The sequence below is a fragment of the Leucoraja erinacea genome, chromosome 26 (assembly GCF_028641065.1).
Source record: "Leucoraja erinacea ecotype New England chromosome 26, Leri_hhj_1, whole genome shotgun sequence".
In the NCBI taxonomy this organism is placed as follows: Eukaryota; Metazoa; Chordata; class Chondrichthyes; order Rajiformes; family Rajidae; genus Leucoraja; species Leucoraja erinaceus.
Genome location: NC_073402.1, coordinates 21,834,434 through 21,858,683, shown reverse-complemented (window position 1 = coordinate 21,858,683; position 24,250 = coordinate 21,834,434). Strand labels below are relative to the sequence as shown.

General features: G+C 41.9%; 1 protein-coding gene across 8 annotated transcripts in view; it reads right to left on the bottom strand.

Annotated features, from left to right (window-relative positions):
- Positions 1-12,582, bottom strand: part of LOC129709783 (homeobox-containing protein 1-like) — a 52,666-nt gene extending 40,084 nt beyond the window's left edge. For all 8 annotated transcript variants that reach the window (XM_055656359.1, XM_055656358.1, XM_055656360.1 and 5 more), the window contains exon 1: positions 12,451-12,582. The gene's annotated coding sequence lies outside the window, so the exon portion shown is untranslated. The remainder of the gene's footprint in view (positions 1-12,450) is intronic.
- Positions 12,583-24,250: the final 11,668 nt, after the last annotated feature.

Here is a 24,250-nt window from a genome sequence, read left to right as displayed (position 1 = left end):
TCAAATGACGGGGATGCATACGAAGAGGCTGCACCACTACTAGCTAACTACAAATATGACCCCACTATACCAAGATAATCTTGTTAAGAAATAAATGTTACATTTATCAGAAATAGTTCGACTGATTCAAAACTTAAATGATCTATTGTTTTTTTAATCAAAAAGTACTGACTATTTTTAGCAATAATACGGCTGTATTCCAGAATAATTCTCATTCACGTCAAAATAATGATTAGGTCTTTCCTGAAAGTGAGTTTCAAATCAGATTATTCCTATTGGCAATGCAGGCATTGGAACTAAGACACAAATTTGAAGTGGGGCTGACTTCAATATTGGAGTAGTGACAGTCCCAAGATTTAGATAACTACAAGCTTTATTACTAAAGTATTCTGTCACTTTACTTATATTGTGGAAAACTTGTGTTTGCTATTATATGCTAAAACAAGCGGTTATGATCGTGCCAACTCAACTGCTTGTAATAAAAAATTACAACTGAACTTTTGGACTGGTGAGTTAACAATTAAGCAAAGGAAAAATGAAACCAGGATTCTCATTCTTAATCACTATCCAACAAAACTTGCTGCAAATTGCACTTTACCACTGTCAAGTGAGGTCATCATTTGGTTCTACCACAAGATTCTCCTTAAAATAATAGTCTGCTGAAATTAAGTGTATTTATTAAGGGACTGAGCTAGAAGACGAGGTTGGGCAAGCTAGGACTATTTCTTGGAGTGCAGGAGGATGAGGGGGTGATCTTATAGAGGTGTATAAAATCATGAGGGGGATAGATAGAGTGAATGCACAGAGTTTTTTTTACCAAGGATAGGGGAATCAAAAACCAAAGGACATAGGTTTAAGGTGAGAGGTGCAGAATTTAATAGGAACTTGCGAGGCAACTTTTTCCATTCAGTGTATGGTGAGTATATCGAATGAGCTGCCAGAGCAGGTCGTCAAGGCAGATATTATAACAGCATTAAAAAGACACTTAGATAGGTACATTGATAGGAAAGGTTTAGAGGGATTGGGCCAAGCAAGCACAGACAAATGGGACTCGCTTAGATGGGGCATCTTGGTTGGCACGGTCGAGTTTGGCCAAAAGGCCTGCTGTATGACTATAATTCACAAATAAGAATAGCTCTTTGGTCAAGATGTCATCTGACTAATCATTTATGTGGACTCGTATTCCAATTCAGCATCGCACAAAGTGTGATTAATGCCTTCATCAGTGTTTCTCAGATGTAGAGGATTTTAGATAAGCTATTTTTTTATTTATACCTTCTACATTTCTACTCTTTTACTTAAAGACCAGAAATAGCATATAAATGAATCATAACAGGGTTAGTTGTTGCAATACTTAATATTCTTTATCCAAATGCCAAGATAGAGGCACTTCTGTTTATTAAAATAAATTGCGATTATAGTAGGTAATCACAAAGGATGCTCCCACAAGGAGGAATAGCATAACAGGAGTAGGTTATTTTCATATCACCTCACCCACGCGCTCCCATTGCTGCCCCTTCATTTTGTAACTGATCTATGATGCGATGTTTTATCCCTACATTTGTACCTGCTCCCTCAAGATAACTGAGGAATATAACTTAAGGCCAACTTATTAAGGAGTCCCAATGCAGAATTTATTTAATTGGAGTTCTGCTGTAAAGTGCTAATTATAAATCTATTCTGTAAAATGTTATTTCAACTGCCGATTTTTCCATTTTCTTGCGATATTGTAATGTTATTGGTATTGCTAGCAGCTTATTGATGTATATAAAACAGTATTTTTTAAACTTCTTTTTCAAAATCTGCACTAATGAATATTGCAATTGTATAAAACGTGAGAACCCAAACTACACACATTTTCTGTTTAATGAACCAGTGTTCATCACCAATTCATAACTTTCTGTAAACATCCATTTTCAGTTTTTCAAGTTTAAAAAAACAAAATACAAAAGAAAAATGTATTTTACTACCTTGATTTTATTTAAAGAGAAATGTTACAGCACATATATTTATTGCAAGGGTTTAGCATTAGAACTAAGATTTGGCCTGCATTCCGGATGCCAATGTATATATAGTGGTAGATTTCCCAACCAATTCAAAATACAGTTGTTTCTTAATTACACAGTAATTTATTTGTAAATCTATTGGAACTTAGTTATGTATATGTGTGTGTGTGTGTAAAGTTTCTATACAGTATATGTAGTCACGAGCAGAACAAAACTAATCAGTTCACATCCATGGTAAACTCCATTAATCCTACTTTTATAACTAACTTTATGTGGCTTAGTGGTTTCTGTGTGGTAATATTACTCGTAAGCATATTAATTCATTAAAAGTTATTACACAAATCCAAGTTGTTGTTAGTAAAATGCCCAACCAAACATTGAATGCTTGATGCAGCAGATACCGATTTAATATATTGTTTTCGTTGAGGAAAAGATGATGAATAAGCTACTTCTTCCCAACAACTCTATAATCAGATAAACTGATTTTGTGAAAAATGTGCTGCTTTTATGCTGTGAGGGGACATTTTGCTTTTGATGACATTTTCACACAGGAGATTGTGGGATTAACCTAGATCTTCGCGCTTCATTGACGCAGGAATATTTCTGTCTTTGAACCAATTCCTTTGGTCCACACTGGTTAAATAACTGCACAAATGGAAAAATAGTTTGGTAAAGCTTATTTAACATCAGCAATCAAAAGACTTAGTTCTTCTCATTGTTAGAATACACTTTTTATGTTAGTGAGCTGCTGTTCTTACGGAATCGTTATCTGTTGTTGTCCTGCCTTTCAATAATGGGAATTTGAAATTCACTCAAGCTCATTCTGAGAAGATTAAAGGCTCTATTTTCAATCTGATATAAATTTGAAAGTGAACGCTGTTATAATATTAAAAATGAATGAATCATCTTTGTTTAGGGACAATAGTAACAAAAGTGAATAGGGTTATGTGTTTAATAATTTATGATTCACATACCAAAGATACCTATGTGCAAAGGCAATAAATTAAAGAATCCAGTTTGACTGTGATTAGACTGCCACCTAACAAGGCCAATCAAAAATATGGCAGCTCTTCACATGTTTAAATGTACTCTTAGCTACCCTCTAGTCTTAAAGGTACTTTCAGTAAATGTACTATCACTTTGATAATGTATTGTTTAATGCTTACACTTATATTTTTTATGATGTTTGTGTTATACAATAAGAAACAAAAGTAATAGCCCAATAGCCATCACTTTTGCATAAACTGGTCGCACACAATCCCTCATTGCCTTTGTGTTTCTTGCTATCACGATTACCATCTCAATTTCAGTCAGTTTCAACATACTTCATCATATCACAAGATACAACTCCAAAGAATTAAATTTAGGTGTGGGGACAGAAGGAAACATGCCACAAATTGACAGTATAACTGGAGGATGTAAATATAAGACTCAACTTATATCAGAGTCATAGTTATAAAGCATGGAAAGAGGTCTTACCGACCAACTCCTAGATGCTAACTAAGATATTTGAGCTAGACAAAAATGCTGGAGGAACTCAGCGGGTGAGGCAGCATCTATGGAGAGAAGGAATAGGTGACGTTTTGGGTCGAGACATTTCTTCAGACTGATATTTGAGAGGGTTCCATCAGCCTGAATTTGGCTTATATCCCTCTAAGCCTTTTCTATCCATGTAACTGTCCAATTGTATTTTAAGAATGAGGTGAATCAATTCAGAATAAAGGATAAAGTAGTGCAGGTGCAAAGGGGTCTGGTGCTATGGGTGTACAAGCCAACAAAATGACAAGCTGGGAAAGCAGTTAACATACATTATTTTGGGTTGGATAACAGTAAAAGGGAGAGGTCATGCTGAACCTTTCTAAAACATTAGGCTGGCCTCAGCTGGAGTATTTTGTTCAATTTTGGTCACATCATGACTGTAAGAATATGGAGGCATCAGAGAGTGTCCAATGGAGACTTGTGGCAATGGTTTGCGGGATGAACTGTAAGGACAGTTAAAGTCTGGTCAGAGGAAGCGGACTTCACACTTCAGCAGTGTTTTGGAAACACTGACTGGAAGGCGTTTGCAGCCCAGGCCACCCTTGACTCTCACACGGACATTGATTCCTATACATCCTCTGTTCTGGACTTTATAAACTCCACCATCAATAGTGTCACCTCCCTCAAACAGGTGACCATATACCCGAATCAGAAGCCATGGATGAACAGCGAGGTCAGGCTACTGCTGAAAGCACGGGACACCGCTTTCAGGTCAGGCGATGCTCGAGCCTACAGTTCATCCAGGGCTAACCTGAAGAGGGGCATCAGGAAGGCCAAGCACTGCCATAAGCTCAGGATTGAGGAGCACTTCAACAACAACTCCGATCCCCGACGCATGTGGCAAGGCATCCAGGCCATCACGGACTACAGACCCTCCAACATCACCCCCACATCCAGCGACGCCTCCTTCCTTGAGGAGCTGAATCACTTCTATGGCCGCTTCGACAGGGACAATCTAGAGACAGCCATCAAGGCTGTGCTACCTGCCGATCACCAACCCCTCACACTCACCCCCTACGACGTGTAGGACTAATGCACGTAAGGCTGCTGGCCCTGACGGCATCCCCGGGCGCGTGCTCAGTGCCTGTGCTGCGCAGCTGACAGACGTCTGGACTGACATCTTCAACCTGTCACTTGCCCAAGCAGTTGTCCCCACTTGCCTTAAAGCCACCTCCATCGTGCCAGTGCCAAAACACTCCACTGCGGCAAGCCTCAACGACTTCCGCCCAGTTGCACTTACCCCCATCATCACCAAGTGCTTCGAGAGGCTGGTCCTGGCACACCTCAAAAGCTGCCTACCCCCCACACTGGATCCCTATCAGTTTGCCTATCGCAAGAACAGGAGTACGGAGGATGCCATCTCAACGGCACTTCACTCCGCCCTCTCCCACCTTGACAACAGAGACACTTATGTAAGAATGCTGTTCATCGATTACAGCTCAGCATTCAACACCATTATTCCATCAAAACTGATCACCAAACTCGGTAACCTGGGCATCGACCCCTCCCTCTGCAACTGGATACTGGACTTTCTAACCAACAGACCCCAGTCTGTGAGGTTAGACAAGCACACCTCTTCAACCCTCACCCTGAACACCGGCGTTCCTCAGGGCTGTGTGCTGAGCCCCCTCCTCTACTCCCTCTTCACCTATGACTGCACACCTGTACATGGTACTAACACCATCATCAAGTATGCAGATGATACAACGGTGATTGGCCTCATCAGCAACAACGATGAGCTGGCCTACAGGGAGGAGGTCCAGCACTTAGCAGCATGGTGCGCTGACAACAACCTGGCCCTTAACTCCAAGAAGACCAAGGAGCTCATTGTAGACTTCAGGAAGTCCAGAGGCGGCACGCACACCCCCATCCACATTAACGGGACGGAGGTGGAACGTGTTTCTAGCTTCAGGTTCCTGGGAGTCAACATCTCTGATGACCTCTCTTGGACCCACAATACCTCTACTCTGATCAAGAAGGCTCATCAGCGTCTCTTCTTCCTGAGAAGACTGAAGAAGGTCCATCTGTCTCCTCAGATCCTGGTGAACCTCTACCGCTGCACCATCGAGAGCATCCTTACCAACTGCATCACAGTATGGTATGGCAACTGCTCTGTCTCCGACCGGAAGGCATTGCAGAGGGTGGTGAAAATTGCCCAACGCATCACCGGTTCCACGCTCCCCTCCATTGAGTCTGTCCAAAGCAAGCGCTGTCTGCGGAGGGCGCTCAGCATCGCCAAGGACTGCTCTCACCCCAACCATGGACTGTTTACCCTCCTACCATCTGGGAGGCGCTACCGGTCTCTCCGTTGCTGAACCAGCAGGTCGAGGAACAGCTTCTTTCCGGCCGCTGTCACTCTACTAAACAACGTACCTCGGTGACTGCCAATCACCCCCCCCCCCCCCCCGGACACTTATTATTTATTTTTTTTATTCAAAATCGTTTGCTATGTCGCTCTTCAAAGGAGATGCTAAATGCATTTCGTTGTCTCTGTACTGTACACTGACAATGACAATTAAAATTGAATCTGAATCTGAATCTGAATCTGAAGGATTACAGCTACAAGGATAGATTGGAGAGCTGGAACAGTTTCCTGTGGTGATGCAGAGGCTGGGGGGAGATCTGTGGTAAGTATATAAAATGATGAGGGTCTGTACAGAGTGCCCAGTGGGTGGCTGCTTCCATTGGTTGAAGAGTCAAGGACTAAATGTCATAGGTATACAATAAGGGGGAAGAGAATTAACAGTGACAAGGAAAACCATTTTGTTTTAAAGCCCTATGTAATTGTAAACTGAAATGTTCTCTCAGTTGATGTACTGAAGACAGATCCATTGTGCCCTTTAAGAAGGAATTGGTTAAATGTAAGGCAAGGGAAAATGTGGAAAGCTAAAGTGAAGCTGCTGGGAATAGTGTGTTCTTAAAGTGTAGAGCCGGTATCGACACAACGGGCTAAAAGGTCTTCTTCTTTTGCATTGTAACCATTCTATAAAATATACAAACTTCTAACAGGACTCGGTCGGACTGGCTAAGAAATCCAGGGGTCAGAGTCAGGAAATGTGCTGTCATTCAGAACTAAGTTGAAGAGATTCTCTACCACAGAATCCAAGTTGCTGAATACATTCATGGTGGAGCTCTAGGTGGATTAGTGAAAGAGAGGATAAATATGGTACCGAGGTAGAGAAAAAGACACAATTACATCAAATAACAAAGCAAGCTCAAAGGCTCAAATGGCTTGCTCCCACCTCTATATTTCATACTTCTAAAGCAGAATATGCATGCAAACACAAACATTATGCAGCAGGTCTGATGAAAGATGATTGACTTGAACTAACACTGTTTCTCTCTTCAGGGAGGCCACCTTACCTTTTGGGTGTTTCTAGTACCATCTGCTTTTATTTTGGATTTTCAGCAGCCCAAGCAATCTGTTGCTGTCCAAAGAATGTGTTTGTTAAATAAAGAACTGATTCATGAAGCCTGCAGCACATTCAAACCAGCAGGAGTTTCATGAACTTCCTTCTTCCTCTCTACTCTCTCCAACCCACCCTCCCCCCAACAACCAAATTCCCAATCTTGAGTCAGCACTTCACACTAGTAATGGCATTGGCTGTTCAACAAAAGAAATATATATATTATTATTTAAAACATAAGAAGTTAAAATTCCCAAGCATCTGGTGTCACATAACAATACAAGTCAGAAGTTTTTCAGTTGATTATCTCAACTTTTAGGTTTATCAGAAAAATATGTCATGCCCTATTTTTGATTCTTTAGCATATTTGTGTACATTTCCAAAGATGGATGATGGAAATTTGATTTGACGACACAAAAGCCATCACCTTAACTTTCAATAGTTCAATTGGAAACCTCAATTTGTAGGCTCAAAATTGGATTTTAAAAGCCACGCTCGAATATTTTACCAATAGTTTCAAACAATTTCTGCATTTATTGCTGCAGTTCTCACTTAGTTGGTAAAATGACCTTTATGGTAATTGATGTTCATTTGAAACACTTCTTCTTCTTTTCATGTCCATCTTGTTACAAATGTTGACACTAACAGCAATGGTACTCTCATATCCCTGCAGTAATTGCACAAACCTTTTTTTCACAGTGAGTAGAGATGGTGGAAAAAAATGTAGGTCAAACTTCATCAAGGGTTATCAGCATTCATTTCAGAAGTATCCTAATACCTAAATTGAACGGCAGAAGTGCATCAGGTAACAAGACATGTCCAAAGGAAGGTTGTGAGAGCAGGCTATCTCATGGAAGCAATGGGTGATGTTTTAATGAGTCTTAAAGTTGGGGATTGTGCATCACTATTATAGTACTTTCATCTGAGTTGCTACTACATGACAAACATTGTGTAAGGAAATTTAAGGCCAAAACAGCCCGATTACCCATATTTGTCAACCATATCTACAGCAAAGGCACCTCTAACTGCAACAATAGTGCAGAATTTTCTTCAGACTCCAGAGAGAAAATTACAATTTCCAAACTTCATGACAGGCGTTCCACAACCAATTGAGAATAGTAATTGTATTTCAAATGTAAAGTTGGGAGAAACGGCAGCAGATTTGCAAAACAAAAATGAAATAACAATCAGAAAAAAATGCTTTTGGTGATTGGCATTGGCAGGATCCTGCACTTCTTTGCATAGAACAAATCAGCATTAAATCAGAAGTAGAACTGTATCATCTGAGGCCATGATATAGCTTAACGCTGACAATGCCAGTTAGATTAACAGCTAACCTGAATCTACAACTCTCCAAATGTACCACAATACTAATTTACAGTTGTGCCTTGGAATACAAAAGGTGACATTTTGTTTTAACTACATTATTCACAGCCACTTTTATCGATCATAAAGCAGATCAGATGCTTAACTGTTGCATTATTCACCTGTACACTCTGTATCCATATATTGATTCTTTTCTATTCATATCAGTTTGCCAATAAGCAAACTACCTCTCCAATCACAAGAAAGATGCCAATGGATTGAACTGTGTCCTGCAACTTTCGAAGATCGAGCACAAAATGCTGTAGTAACTCAGCCGGACAGGCAACATCTCGGGATAGAAGGAATGGGTGACGTTTCTGGTCGAGACCCTTCTTCAGAACATTCAAACCTAGGAATGGCTTTTTAAGAATGCTTTGTTCTGAATCAGCCAATTCAATGTCTCCAAATCCTGAAATATTACCAGGAGCAGAATCTAACTTCGCTAAACTACAGCACTATAAAAAAAGTGATATCTCTCTGGACCATGTGAAACTGCTGACAGATATTTGGAAATATATATGTGTGTGTGTATATATATATATATATATATATATACACACACACACACATATATATATGCATACATGCATATTTGAAAATATATGTCAGTTGCACATGGTCCAGGGAGATATCGCTTGTTATAGTGTTGTCGTTTAACAAAGTTAGATTCTGCTCTATAGATATGTATATATATATATAATTTTCATACTATTTCTGAAAGCAAGATATAAATTAAAGCTCCATCCCAAAGTTACTTCCTACTTTGCTTATGACTCTTCATGCCGTTTTTAAGTCTACAAACAAATTAAGAGGTACCGTTGAGGAGACATTGGATTACGCACAATCTTTAATTGTGTATGTACTTTGAAATAACATACACAAATTACCCCTTTCCAATCCTAAATTACATCAAATATAACACTTGTTATTTTGCCTAGAAAACGTTCCAATTTCTAAATTATAACATTTAGATTTCATCTTTACAAAGTAAAAACCATTCACATTAACCTTCCAGTAGTATTTATCAAACAAAATTTGATATAAAAAAAGAATGAAATATTGAAATAGATGACCATACGTTTGGACAGAGATGTAAATTTTAAGAAGGCAGGTGTAGAAAAAGGGTCTCGACCCGAAGCATCACCCATTCCTTCTCTCCAGAGACGCTGCCTGTCCCGCTGAGTTACTCCAGCATTTTGTGTCTACCTTCGGTGTAGAGGAGATGTTTTAGCAATAAATTTGAGAGCTTTTACGGATACCTGATGAGCTGATGCTGACAATTCAATAATAGTTACTCATTATTTTTAAGAAGGAACTGCAGATGCTGGAAAATCGAAGGTAGACAAAAATGCTGGAGAATCTCAGCGGGTGGGCAGCATCTATGGAGCGAAGGAAGTAGGCAACGTTTCGGGCCATAGATGCTGCCTCACCCGCTGAGTTTCTCCAGTTGACCGTGTTCCTGTTAAATACTAGCCAGTATTCTCACGTTTTATTTTAAATCCTACTATACATTGAACAGGGTACAACACCTTGGAAATCAACTCACCTTATCTCACAGCCTTTTGTCTCCTTTTCATATCTGGTCTATGTCCAACCATCTGCCAATCAACCCTCCTCACCTGTATCTACCTAGCACTTGCCTGGCTTTGTCCCGTCCCACCTTATTTCCTGTTTTCTCTCCCCTACTACAACCAATCTGAAGAAGGGTTCCGATCCAAAATATCGCCTATCCATTTTCTCCAGAGATGCCGCCAGACCTGCTAAGTTACTCTAATACTATCTTAAACTTCCAGAATCTGCAGTTCCTCGTGACTAACTGCAGCACTATTTATTTGTTCAGAATACTGCTTAAATTAAAGAGTGTGTATTGAAATTCGAGAGTTAAAATTCATATTTTACTGACGTAAAATTTAAAGATTTTGTGCTTAAAGTAATCGCCAAATGGATATTTGTTCTTGTGCATTATCATTTATTTGATTTCTGTCACTTCTTTGGGCAATGGATACAATTTCTGTACCCAACCCAGACCGCTCCCCTGCCTGTCAAAATGCAAGACGGACAGAGAAAGATTCTGCTGTCAATCCTCTTACCTTCCTTATTAGAAAATAACCCAACGTCAGCAAAGAGGAGTTATTAGCCCTTCATTTCAAATTAATTAACTATCTTGTAAAGTCTGATGATGAAATGCATCACATCAGTTCCCTTTCGACTTGTTTTTATAGATTGTTGACACTAAACACAAAGTTTTACCACCTAACACTAACTTCCCTTTTGTTCTTCCCAAACAAAATCCATACTATAATCTTTTAGCTTAACAACATGAAGCCATCATTCTCTCCCCTCACTAGTCTTTCTAATTATTTGGGGACAGCTACCAAAATAGTTTAAAAATACACATATTGCTGGAGTAACTTTGCAGGCCAAGCAGCATCTCTAGAGAACATTTATGTGACTTTCGGGTCGGGACCCTTCTTCAGATCGGTGGAGTGTCATGATCTGCATCGTTACCTAGACATGCTCTCCAGAGATGCTGCCTGACCTGCTGTGGTACTCCAGCACTTTGTGTCTTTTTTTTTGTACAAAGCAGCAGCTGCACTTCCTTAAATCTCCTATATCAAAATATTTAGTTGTTGCTCAAATACACTGAAGAAAGAGGTTTTCTGGTGCTTTATTGTTTTGAATTTTTAGCTTAATCTAGAAGGGTTCTAGATACGATAGAACTTTATTTATCCCAGGACGGAAATTGATCTGCCAACAGTCATAAAAACACAAAATACATAAAATTAAAGTGACGAGTGGAAAGGCTTGGGGGATGTGGAAAGATTGGGGGGGGGGGGGGGGGGGGAGTTAGGCTACCCCATGACAGAAGGGGTAGGAGTTGTACAGTTTGATAGCCACAGGGAAGAAGGATTTCCTGTGGCATTCTGTCCTGCATTTGGTTCATAACTTGGTCTAGTTCAATATAATGTTATTATAGAGTAAGAATCAAGTCTCAATTTCGACCTGCTTATGAATGAGGGGTTTGAAAGTTTTCACAAAACTGAAGGAAAAAACGTTCAAAGTAATGTATTTTCCATAATATACAGTTACTTGAATGCTTGAAGTAACAGTTTCCAAAATAGAATTTGTATAATTACATTAAACTATTTTAATAGTGATGGCATATGGCTTTAAATAGATTAATAACACTATTGAAATAGCGAAAGAAATCTTGTGAAACTTCAGTAATATTTAGTTTAAAAAGTGTTCAAAGTAAAGATGTTTTGATTGTATTCAAGTTAACTTTAGTAAGTAGTCATGATTATTTTTATGGTGGTATGATATAACAGTTATTTTATATTAAAGTAAATTAAACTATTAAAATATTGAACATTACATATCAATGATATCACAAAGACCTGAAACTGTAATATTGTTTATACCTTTTTTGAAGGGATACTATCAATCACAATGAATTTAAACATTTTGTATTTAGTCGAGCATCATTCGTTTCGTGTCCCATCACCCATTTTGCTTCAAACATGTAATCTCTTGAAACGAAGCCAAATGTTAATTAAAAAACATGCAGCAGAGCATGATGCTTCTGAATGATTTTGTAATCTTTCCGGGTTTATTTTAATCATCGTTGTGCGATGATATTACGAAAAAAATCACAACTCCGCACACGGCATCGAGATTTTAACTTTTACACTGCCCAGGATTTTCTTGATGGCGAATACGATTTTAGAAAAAAACTGTTATGCAAAAATAAAAAAAAGAACAATTGAAAGAGCCAGAAGAATAAAATAAAAACAGTAAACAAAGCAGACCATTACAAAGCATTAAGCGAGTGGGTGATCTGGATACAGTAGGGATACTGTATAAAATTTGTTTTATTATAGTTTAGTACACAATAATGTACAGCGAAAAAAATATCCAAACATCACACAAAAGATCTGCTTATATTTAAAGTGCCCGTAAACTGGCAGGGGGAGCCTTTTGGATTCAATAAAGAGTATTGTGCTAAAACCAGCGATCAAAACACTGCAAATAACGTGGCTCTCATCGTTAAAAAAAACTCCCTTCTCAGAAGAGCTACCGGCCAAGATATCTCCTGCCCCCGCCCGGATCCTGCAGTTTGTCTGGAAACTCACCGGTGTCCTGCCGCCTGCAGCTCGGCGATCCGTCCGTTACAGCCAGAGCTGCGAGTCACAGCAAAGCCCAAGTCGCTGCTCCATCATTCGCCATGACAGATTGTGAGGAGCTCTCACCCCTCACCTCTCACCTCCCTCCCTCCCCTCCCCTCCTCCCTCGTCCACACTCTCTGCCCCTCCCCCTCCTCCCACGTGCTCGCGCGCGCGCCCTCGCGTGCACCCGGCGGCGCTGGCGGAGGCACGAGCATGAGCCCGGGATCGCGCGCGGCGGCTGCTGTCAGTCAGTCCGAGCGCCGTGCACGACGCCCGTTGTCACTCTGAGCACCGTGCACGGCGCCCACTGTCACTATGAGCGTCGTGCACAACGCCCGCTGTCAATCTGAGCACCGTGCACAACGAGCACCGTGCACGGCGCCCGCTCTCACTGTGCACCAAAGATACTCTAGTATCTTTGCTGAGCACCGTGCACTACAGCCGCTGTCACTCTGAGCGCCGTGCACTACAGCCGCTGTCACTCTGAGCGCCGTGCACTACAGCCGCTGTCACTCTGAGCACCGTGCACGGCGCCCACTGTCACTCTGAGCGTCGTGCACAACGCCCGCTGTCACTGTGAGCACCGTGCACTACAGCCATTGTCACTCTGAGCACCGTGCACTACAGCCATTGTCACTCTGAACGCCGTGCACTCCAGCCGCTCTCACTGAGCACCGTGCACTGCAGCCGCTGTCACTCTGAGCACTGTGCACGGCGGCTCCTGTCAGCCCGAGCGCCCTGCACGACAGCCGCTGTCACTCAGTCCGAGAGCCGTGCATGGCGCCCTGTGCTCGCCCCGGAGTGATTGTCCAATTGATGCTTTGCAAAGAATCATTCAACGCAAACATCAGAATTTGGCAATCTTCAATTTATTTAAAATTCCTTATAACATAGCTGCCAAGTCTCAGTCATTGCTTCAATAGACAATAGTTGCAGGAGTAGGCCATTCGGCCCTTCAAGCCAGCACCACCATTCAATGTGATCATGGCTGATCATCAACAATGAGTACCCCGTTCCTGCCTTCTAAGACTTAGACTTAGACTTAGATCCTTTATTTGTCATTCAGACCTTTCGGTCTGATCGAAATGTCGTTGCCTGCAGCCATACATATAATAATAAACAACAAAACACACAATAAACACAAATTAACATCTACCACAGTGGTTCACCAGGCACCTCCTCACTGTGATGGAGGCAAAAATCTTAAGGTTACTGTCTCTTCCCTCCTCTTCTCCCTCTGCGCTGAGGCAATACCAGCGGGTGATGGTAAGTCAGTCCCGCGGCTCACCGAGCTCCGCGAACGGGCCTGTTCAAGCTCCGCAGCCCGAGGTGGTCGAAGCTGCCGCCCTCCAGTCCAGCGGACGTAGCTGTTGCCGCGGGAGCTCCGGAAAACAGGCACCAGCCTGTGACCTGCGAGCTCCCGACGGTGTCGTCCACTGGCCCGCGACCGAGCCCTGGATTCAGGTCGCCGCCGCCAGAATGTCACTGGAGCGCCCGACTGCACACCTGTACATGGTACTAACACCATCATCAAGTATGCAGATGATACAGAGTGATTGGCCTCATTTAAAAACGATGAGCTGGCCTAACATAGGAGGCCAAGTCTCAGTCATGGTGCGCTGACAAGACAATAGCCCTTAACTCCAAGAAGACCAAGGAGGCCATGTCGGCCCTTCAGGAAGTCCAGAGCGGCACGCCACCCCATTCAATGTGATCGGGACGGATCATGGAACAATTTTCTAGCTTCAGTTCCTGGGAGTCAACTCTCCATGACCTCTCTTGGACTTAGAATAGATCCTCTGATCAAGAAGGCTCATCAGCGTCTGAACGAAATTCCTGTTGCCTGCCATCTGTCTCCTCAGATCCTGGTGAACTTCTACCGCTGCACCATCGAGAGCATCCTTACACCAACTGCATCACAGTATGGTATGGCACCAGGCACCTCCTCCGGAAGTGATTGGAGGCAAAAAATCTTAGGGTTACTCTCTCTTCCTCCTCCCCTCCATTCTGCTGTCCAAAGCAAGCGCTACCAGCGGAGGGGTGATCGGTAAGGTCAGTCCCAACCATAACCGAGCTCCGCGAACGGTCCTGTTCAAGCTCCGCGGCCCGAGGTGGTCGAAAACTCCGGCCGCCCTCACAGTACTAGCGGACGTACCTGTTGCCTGCGGGACCCCCCCCTCCGGAACCCAGGCACCATTTTTTTGACCTGCGTCGCTCTCGAGGGAGATGTCGTGCATTTCTGGCTCTGTACGTACACAGACAATGGATTCATTGAATCTCGCCGCCGCCAGAATGTCGCCTCAGCTACCGGAGCACCGTCTCAGCCCCGCGCCGGGCCGCCTCAGCCATCGGAGCACCGCCTCAGACCCGTGTCGGGCCGTCCTCACCGGAGTGCCGTCCCAGCCCCGCGCCGGGCCGTCCTCACCGGAGCACCGTCCCAGCCCCGCGCTGGGCCGCCTCAGCCATGGGAGCACCGTCCCAGCCACGGGCCGGACCGTCCGCACTGGAGCGCCGTCACAGCCCCGAGTCGTGCCGCTGTCACTGGAGCGCCTCACCGGAGCGCCGTTTCAGTCCTGAGTCGTGCCACTGTCACTGGAGCGCCCGAGCGCCGCCACAGTTCGAAGACGGCTAGCCTCGCCAAATCCCTTGACTCCGCTATCTTTAAGAGCTCTATCTAACTCTCTCTTGAAAGCATCTAGAGAATTGGCCCCCACAGCCTTCTGTGGTACAGATTCACAATTCTCTGGGTGAAAAAGTTTTTCCTCATCTCCATTCTATCAACATATGACAGTCCCATCATAACCATATAATAACAATATAACAATTACAGCACGGAAACAGGCCATCTCGACCCTTCTAGTCCGTGCCGAACACATATTCTCCCCTAGTCCCATATACCTGCGCTCAGACCATAACCTTCCATTCCCTTCCCGTCCATATAACTATCCAATTTATTTTTAAATGATAAAAACAAACCTGCCTCCACCACCTCCACTGGAAGCTCATTCCACACAGCTACCACTCTCTGAGTAAAGAAGTTCCCCCTCATGTTACCCCTAAACTTCAGTCGCTTAATTCTCAAGCCATGTCCCCTTGTTTGAATCTTCCCTACTCTCAGTGGGAAAAGCTTTTCCACGTCAACTCTGTCTATCCCTCTCATCATTTTAAAAACCTATCAAGTCCCCCCTTAACCTTCTGCGCTCCAAAGAATAAAGCCCTAACTTGTTCAACCTTTCTCTGTAACTTAGTTGCTGAAACCCAGGCAACATTCTAGTAAATCTCCTCTGTACTCTCTCTATTTTGTTGACATCCTTCCTATAATTAGGCGACCAAAATTGTACACCATACTCCAGAATTGGCCTCACCAATGCCTTGTACAATTTTAACATTACATCCCAACTTCTTTACTCAATGCTCTGATTTATAAAGGCCAGCACACCAAAAGCTTTCTTTACCACCCTATCTACATGAGATTCCACTTTCAGGGAACTGTGCACAGTTATTCCCAGATCCCTCTGTACACCTACATTCTTCAATTCCCTACCATTTACCATGTACGTCCTATTTTGATTTGTCCTGCCAAGATGTAGCACCTCACACTTATCAGCATTAAACTCCATCTGCCATCTTTCAGCCCACTCTTCCAACTGGCATAAATCTCTCTGTAGACTTTGAAACTCTACTTCATTACCCACAACCCCACCTATCTTAGTATCATCTGCATACTTACTAATCCAATTTACCACACCATCATCCAGATCATTGATGTACATGACAAACAACAGTGGACCCAACACAGATCCCTGTGGCACCCCACTCGTCACTGGCCTCCAACCTGACAAACAACCATCCACCATTAGGAAATCCTTCCTCAAATTTGAAGACCAAAATTGCCCACAATACTTCAGGTGTGGTCTCACTAGGGTCCTGTACAGCTGCAGAAGGACCTCTTTGCTCCTATACTCAACTCCTCTCGTAATGAAGGCCAACATGCCATTAGCTTTCTTCACTGCCTGCTGTACCTGGTTTTCCTAATTCACAGGAATGGATCCTGAATCTATAGAACATTGCAAAATAGTCACCAATGCATCCACAATTTCTGGAGCCACTTTCTTAAGTACCCTGGGATGCAGACCATCAGGCCCTGGGGATTTATCAGCCTTCAGTCCCATCATTCTACCCAACACCATTTCTAGCTTAATGTGAATTTCCTTCAGCTCCTCCATCACCCTAGGTCCTCTGGCCACTAATGCATTTGGAAGATTGTTTGTGTGTTCCTTAGTGAAGAGGAATCCAAAGTACCTGTTCAACTCTTCTGCCATTTCCTTATTCCCCATAATAAATTCACCTGTTTCTGTCTTCAAGGGTCCAACTTTGGTCTTAACTTATTTTTACCTCTTCACATACCTAAAGAAGCTTTTACTACCCTCCTTTAGAATCTTGGCTAGCTTACCTTCCTACCTCATTTTGTCGCCCTGTATTGCCTTTTTAGTTATCTTCTGTTGCTCTTTAAAAGTTTCTCAATCTGGCTTCCCGCACATCTTTGCTTTGTTATACTTCTTCTCTTTTATTTTTATACTGTCCTTGACTTCCCTTATCAGCCACGTTCGCCCCTTACTCCCGTTAGAATCTTTCTTCTTTTTTGGAATTAACTGATCCTGCACCTTCTGTATTATTCCCAGAAATACCTGCCATTGTTCCACTGTCATTCCTGCTAGGGTATCTTTCCAGTCAACTTTGGCCTGCTCCTCCCTCATGGTTCCATAGTCCCCTTTGTTCAACTGTAATACTGACACTTCCGATTTTCCTTTCTCCCTCTCCAATTGTAGATTAAAACATATCATATTATGGTCACTACCTCCTAATGGCTCCATTACCTCGAGTTCCCTTTTCAAATACGGTTCATTACACAACATTACACCCAGAATTGCCTTCTCCCTGGTAGGCTCCAGCACAAACTGCTCTAAGAATCCATCTCGGAGACACTCCACAAACTCCCTTTCTTCGGGACCAATGCCAACCTGATGTCGAAATCTTCCATAACAACCATAGCATTAACTTTGTGACATGCCGATTTTAACTATTAATTCAACTTGCACCCTATATCCAGGCGACTGTTTGGGGGCCTGTAGATAACTCCCATTAGGGTCTTTTTACCCTTACAGTTCCACAGTTCTATCCATACTGACGCTACATCTCCTGATTCTATGTAACCCCTCGCAAGGGACTGAATTTCATTCCTCACCAACAGAGCTACCCCACCCCCTCTGCTCATCTGTCTGTCTTTTCGATAGTATGTATACCTTTGAATATTCAGTTCCCAGTCCTGGTCCCATTGCAGCCATGTCTCTGTAATTCCCACAATATCATCCTTGCCAATTTCTAATTGAGCCTCTAGCTCATCCACTTTATTTCTTATACTTCGCGCATTCATATGTAATACTTTTAATCCATTACACCCCTCACCTTTTACATCAATTCCTATTTATCTTGGCCACACTCTCCTATCCCTTCCTGAGCTTTCAGCCCCGTTAACTCTGATGTCTTTCTTAACTTTTCTTATACTCTCTTTCCCTTTAACTCGGTGGTTCCCAACGTGGGGCGTACGCCCCACAGGGGGGCAATTTGATTTTTAAGGGGGGGAATTGAGTACGACTGAGGAGGTCTGGGTCCAAATTTTCGATTTTTATTTTTTTGGATTTTCCATCAGGTAAACATATGTAATTTATGTTTCAGATGTTATTTTGAGTAAATCATTTTTTTGGGGTAAAAAAGGTCTTTATTGTGTAGTTATTACATAATCACCGCGCCATCGCTCTTCATGCACGTCGCACAAAGCGCGCGAGGTCATGGGAGAACCTTATTTATTGAATTGGATTTAGAAATGCGATTCAAAGAGCTTTTGCTAAGTTACCCTTATAATATCTATTTCCTCTGTTTTCTCTCAAGGGAAAGCAAGGGGGAACCATGAGGATTTTAGAGGTGATTAGGTGGGGCATTGCCAAAAAAAGGTTGGGAACCACTGCTTTAACTCCATCCTTATATCTCCAGTTTTTGTGTCCTCCCCCACTATTTAGTTTAAACCCACCCATGTAGCAGTGGCAAACCTGCCTGCCAGTATGCTGGTCCCCCCCCCCCCTATCAAGATGTAACCCTTGACTTTTGTACAATTCACCCTAACCCCAAAACAGATTCCAGTGGTCTAAGAATCTAAATCCCTGCTTCCCGCACCAGCTCCTCAGCCACACATTCATATCCCCTATCTCCCTGTTCTTGCCCGGATGATTCTGAGGTCATCAAGTTGCTTCTTCAGTGCCCCAACACGGTCCTTCAGGAGCTGAACCTGGACACACTTTCCACAGTTGTAGCAGCCAGAGGCACCATCAGTGTCCCTGACCTCCCACATCCTGCAAGCATCACTCTATCAGCTTACCTGTCATTTCCTCGCTGCGTCTCACCCTCTTCAACGTTTGGCGTAGTCTCCTTCCTCAGCCTCCTCGCTGAAGACTCTTGAGCCAAAGAATCACACTTTTTTCACAAGGCACTTCCCCAGACAGGCCGCTGCCCTAGAGCAAAGATTGCTTATATTTTCTGATAAATTGCCTAATTCGCCAATTTATTGATTTGCGAATTAATTCCTCAGCCAATTCCTGCACTCACTCTTTCACCTGCCGCTCCTCTGCCGACCTTGAAGGTATGTGTGGCAGGCTGTTCCCGACCGGTTTTTAAATCAACAGCTACTGAAAAGAAACACTGAAAAAAACTCCCAAGAGCTTACCTTCTCTTATGTAAATATAACCTACTTTTAATTTATTATGTATGTATGCACTTGCTCAGGTTTGCGATTGTGCATTTCATATTAAAAATGTTACATATACATGTGACTTTAATGTTTTCAATTACAAATTTGATTTAAAAAATCCCTAACTAGCATTAGTTGTCAATCTCTCAATTATGAATTTAGATATTCCAGGCAATAATCAAAATTATTTATATAAACTTGTTAAACTGCAATTGCACAATCTCCTCCTATGGAGCCCCACCATTGGCAGGTGGATGCAACATTAGTGACACATTTACATAATTTTCATTCCAAGTATGAATAGTTTGCATTTTTTAATGGGGAGAGCAAAACTGTCCCAATTACACATCCACCTCCAATTATTCCTTGTGGCCTAACAATGCTTAATTTATAGGCTGCGGGTCGTTTTTGCTTCTTGTATTCTATTACAGTATATTGATCTGTGATATTTGGAATTTGAGTTGAGATGAGCTTTAAAGCTAAGAGTACTTGCTACTATTATGGATTTAAGTTCCAGAAAGCACACTCATGAATAAGTTAATTACTGTTGGAGATTTATGTTTTTTTTTAAATCCTTTTTTGCCTATTCATTTTATTTATCTCTTAGTCCATTCTTTCTGTTTCATTATTTCACTTTCATATGATTTAAATCTAATCTATAATTCAATTGTTTTAGTTTTTCTGTCACCAACCGCCCCCACTGACTGTCATCTTAGCTGCAAACACACATGGTTTTTATTCCCTCCAATCTTTGAATTAGTCACCAAACACAGACACCTAATGCTGCCATGGGTCTCTGGATCTTTATAAGGTAGGAATACTCAAGGTAGCCATTCAAGGCCTCTATTTAAACTATTACTATAATATAAGTAATCCTTGAACAATCCTGGTTCTTTAGTGATCTCTCAATCAGGAGAATTTATGACCTACTCACTTTACTAACAGGGCTCTCAACAATCCCTCCAAAAACAGATGGTATTTCACAAAGATTTCATTTCTGAGGGAATGTTCAAGAAGGAACTGCAGATGCTGGAAAATCGAAGGTAGACAAAAATGCTGGAGAAACTCAACGGGTGCGGCAGCATCTATGAAGTGAAAGAAATAGGCAACTATTTCCTTCGCTCCATAGATGCTGCCGCACCCGCTGAGTTTCTGCAGCATTTTTGTCTACCTTCATTACTGAGGGAACTAAACTTCAGCTTTAAAAACAACTTTATTACGACAGCCAAGAGTGTTTATATTACCCTGAGTACTGATAAAATAATGTATGGAATTGAACTATTTGAACTATTATATATATATTAATATATATTTTTGCTTCATTTCATCAAATATATTGTTGACAGTTTTTTTATTTAAAAGCCACAGTGTGGGTACTTGTATTAAATAGTAATTAAATAACATGGTACGTTATTTTCCACATGATCTGAATTCTCATATTCACTTTTTGTAATAGGCACGTGAACAATGATTTTTTTGTTTGTGGTAAGAAAAAAGGCAGAGCGCTTTTTTTAAAAGAAAAACTAAATATATATTCACTGTTAACCTAAAATCGAAAGAATTAAGAGCAGGAATAAGCCAACTGAGACATTGAGCATACTCAGCCACTCAATATAATAGAACAGAGAACAGTACAGCACAGGAACAGGCCCTTCAGCCTTCAATGTTTGTGCCTAATATGATGCCAAGATAAACTAATCTCATCTGCCTGCACATGGTCCATATCCCTCTATTCCTATCCATGTGACTATCTGAGAGCCTCTTATTGTAAATCAAATCAAATCAAATTTATTTATAAAGCACATTTAAAAACAACCCATGTTGACCAAAGTGCTGTACAGACCAGAGCAGGTAGCTAAAATCACAAAAAGAAACAGACATACACAGGAATGCACACAGCACATACTGTAGGTACAAATAATCAGCTCAAAGACACAGAACAAAGATCAGCCACATCAGGGGGATTCAAACGCGTTGTACTATTGTATATGCGTCCGCACCACCACTGGGAGCTCGTACCCTCTTTGTAAAAAACTTGCTCTGCACTACTCCGTTAAGTTTGCCCCCTCGCTTAAACCTATACCCTTGATTATTTAACAATTCCATGCTGAGAAAAAGTTCTGTCTGGCTACCTTATATATGCCTCTCATAACTGTATACACACCTATCAGGTCTTGCTTCAACCTCTGGCATTTCAGAGAAAACAATCCAAGTTTGTCCAACCTCTCCTTGTATCTAATATTCCCTAATCTAGGCAGCATTTTGGAAACCTGCTATCTCCCCAAAGCCTCCACATTCTTCCTGTAATGGGTGACCTGAACTGTACGCAATACTCCAAATGCAGTCATCCAAGGTCATACAGAGTGACATCATGACACCCTGGCTGATTTTCTACTTTATGAACATCTTGTAACACTATCCATATTTGCCCTAATTCCTTCACTACTCTGTTGTAAATATGTTTCTCCTCATTACAGTCCTAAATAGCTCTTCGCTTATTCCGTGACTGTAATCCCAGGTTCTAGACTCCTGAGTCTTTCTTGTATTTCTTGTATCCAGCCTGTTGAGCCCAGTAAAAATGATGTGAATGTTAATGCGATCACTCCTCTTTCTTCTAAAATCTAGAGAATACAGACATAATCTGTCCTCACATTCCAGTGTTGCCATCCCTGAAATGAGTGTGGTGAATCCTCACTGTACAACCTCCATGGCAAGTCAATCATTTTAGTAAATAGCACGTGGTGATTTGTAATTTTTAAGCAAATATACTTACTTAAAAGACAAGAAATGTCTTGCCGCTAAAATAGCAAAAATGCATGTAGCTAAAATCATTTTGTCATAGCTGCACCTGGTCAGGAACATTTATGAAGTGATATAGTCTTTCATAGACTCATACAGATTAGAAAGAAACCATTGGCTCCAAATTGTCCACAGCACCTATTTACACTAATTGTACACTAATCCCATTTTTGTTCACCCCATGTTCTCATCAACTCACCCTCCCCCCAGATTGTATCACTAACAATACAATGCAGATAATTTTCTACGGCAAATTGTCCCATAGATAATGGTCTATGGGTCAGAAAGTAACCAATTGACTTACCAACCTGCACATCTTTAGAATGTAGGAGGAATCCGGGGTATCCAGAGGAAACCCAAGTGGTCACAGGGAGAAAACTGCATGTACACAGCATAAGATGCCGAGCTTGAACGTGGATTGCTGCAGCTCTGGGACAACAGCTTTATTAGCTGTACCACAGCACCACATTATGCTCCTCATACCCACCTTCAATTTGATCCTTATACTTATGAAATATCATGTCATAGAGCATGGAAACAGGCCCTTCGGCCCAATTTGCCCATGCCGAACAAGATGCCCCATCTGTACTAGTCCCACCTGCCCCTGTGTATCCCATAACCCTCCAAACCTTTCCTATCCATTTATCTGTCCAAATGCCTTTTAAATGTTGTTATAATACCTACCTCAACTACTCCTCTGGCACCTCATTTCCATATATCCACAACCCTCGGTGTGAAAACTTTGCCCTTCAGGTTCCTATTAAATCTTTCACCTCTCACCTTAAATTTATCCCAAAAAAGCAAACCTAATAGCAGAGGAACTCTGTAAAATGTCAACAACTATCAATGGCAGTTGGATGGCAATGGCAATGGTTCAGAAGCTTTTAGTAGCTGGAGGAATTTGTTCTTGCTAAAGTTAATACATTCGTTCAGATAACAGCTCAGTTGACTCAATTTTCCCTGAGGCAAATTTTCCTTAGCAAACACATTTCACAAACCAAGTGGTTTATGATGAGTCTGCGTTTACAGATTACAGTGGTATTGATCAGATATGTTATGTGCTCTTAACATTGAAAATGAGGTGCCAGGCACACATAACAATGTAGTGATATTAATTTCACCATTCCCATTATCTTTTAGCCTTGATCGCAGTGTACTTTGATGAGTTTCTGTAAACCCTAGTACAGTACACCAATAGAACTGTGCGGCTGAATCAATGTTTGTATAATTCTGTTTGTCAAGTCTTGATTTTATGCACAGATGAAGTTCATTGTCATTCAGATGAACATTTGCACAAACTAGAATAAAAAACAGAATGCTAGAAGAACTCAGCAGGTCAAACAGTATCTATGGACGCAAATGTATGTCAACGCTTCGGCTCAGGACCCTGCATCAGGACTTAGAGGGTAAAGGAAAGATTACCACTATATAGCACTATGAAGGAGGATGGGATAGAGGCTGTTTGGTGATAGTTGAAACTGGATGGGGAAGGGGCATTGGATAGATGGAGTCAAGTATGAGGGTAGGGAGTGTGAAAAAAACTGGTAGGGGATACGTAGAACCAGGTGGGGAGAGTATCATGGACAGATGGAGGCAGGTGGGGGGGAGAGGGTGGTATGAAGTGATAAGAGGAACCAGATGGGGAGGGGATTAGGAGCAGAAGGGGACGGGCCATGGGAGAGGTGAACAAAGAGAAAAACAAATTGTTGGATATGCATATGTGTGGGAGAATCAAGAGTGTGGGTTAGCTGAAAATGGAACATTTAATGTTTATATCAGTGGGTTGGAAGCCACCTAGGCAGAATATAAGATGTTCTTCTAATTTGCAGTTGGCCTCTCTGCAGTAACGGCGAAGGCAGAGGATAGACAGGGTGGTGCAGGAATGGGAAGGAGAGTTAAAATGACATGCGACATTACAGATGGAGTGGAGGAACTCTGCAAAGCAGAGACCTTGTCTATACTTGGTTTCACTAATGTAAAATGGTGGGCATTGAATGCAGATAACAGGTTGCAAGAGATTGTGTGGCAGTCCTATGAGAGTTACATTCTCAGAGATTATAGATTTTTACATGCGGCATTAAACTTAGATCCCATTAATTTTCTCACTTATACATGAAATAATTTATGGTGTTATTCTGAAGAACTTAAAACAAACTTTTTTTCTCA